The sequence below is a fragment of the Lipotes vexillifer genome, unplaced genomic scaffold (genome assembly GCF_000442215.2).
Source record: "Lipotes vexillifer unplaced genomic scaffold, Lipotes_vexillifer_v1.1 scaffold459, whole genome shotgun sequence".
Lineage (NCBI taxonomy): Eukaryota > Metazoa > Chordata > Mammalia > Artiodactyla > Lipotidae > Lipotes > Lipotes vexillifer.
The window spans coordinates 1,601,915-1,603,059 of NW_006769874.1; positions in this window are offsets into that span (position 1 = coordinate 1,601,915).

Here is a 1,145-nt window from a genome sequence, read left to right on the forward strand (position 1 = left end):
CGGCAGAAGCCAGGTGCACACGCTGGTCTCCCCGCTGGGTGGCCTGGCCCCCGGGACTCTGGCCGCCGCGCCCCTCAGCCCCACGGCTTTGCTCTGGGAAGAGCCTTGCTGGATGGGATCTTCATCAGCGGGCAGAAGAGTTAAAATCGTTTCTATTTTACTCTTTCACTTTTGATCAGAAATGGACAGCAGCCTGGTCCCACAGCGCTGCCACAGGGACCCTGAGGGCGGTGGCTGTCCCAGGAGGGGCAGGAAGGTGGTGCATGTCCCTCAGCGCTCAGGAAACCCCCCAGCAGGGACAGGGCGTTTGCACGTTGTCCCGCCCCACCCCAACTCCCCCTGCAGAGAGCGGGGAGTTTATCTCACCTCTCAGCCCACTCCCCTCACACAGGGGGGCTGAGGGCCCTGGTCTGGAACGTTCTGGGGTTTCTGCCTCCCAGTAGGTCCCAACGAGAGGCGACTGGGAGAGACAGAGCTGAGCCCCTCCTCGCCTACCGTGGCTCCTGTCACGACCTGCCCACCGGCACCCCGCTGTGCTGGAGATTAGGGACGAGGCCACCACTGCATTATCCCTAGATTTGCCCACAGAGCAGCTCGCAGTAACACGCACGTCCTCGTGAATGAAGCTCTGCCGCGTCCTAAGGAGGGCGCTGCCAGGTGCAGGCAGCTTGGGACTCCGCTGTCGCCAGGTGGTATGCTCTGACTCCAGAACATGCCTTCATTGTAATAATTATTATTATTCTCATCACTGGCTGTATGAGTTTCCAGGGTGGCTGCTTTTCTGCCAAGTTTAAATGTAATAACAGCTTCTGGAGCAGAAGTTCAAATTCCTTTTCTACGTCCTCTGTGATCACTGGCATTGACTTTCCATCCTCGTGGGGCTCAGCTTCCCACAGCCTCCGTCCCCGCAGGACCGACCACACCGCAGGCCTGCGCAGATTTACAAAACGGAAATAAGCGCGTTATTGCTGACCCAGAAGGCTTCTTCTAGACCACCAGAGAAAAGAACTAAAATGAGAGAAAATCCTTTAGAAACAAGAGCAGCGCTTGTTGTCACGACTCCAGGGGATTGAACCTTGCCCGGTGTTTAGGCAGGCCGTGACCCCGTAGGAGATCGGGGGTCCAGCTGGCACCGTGTTCCCTAC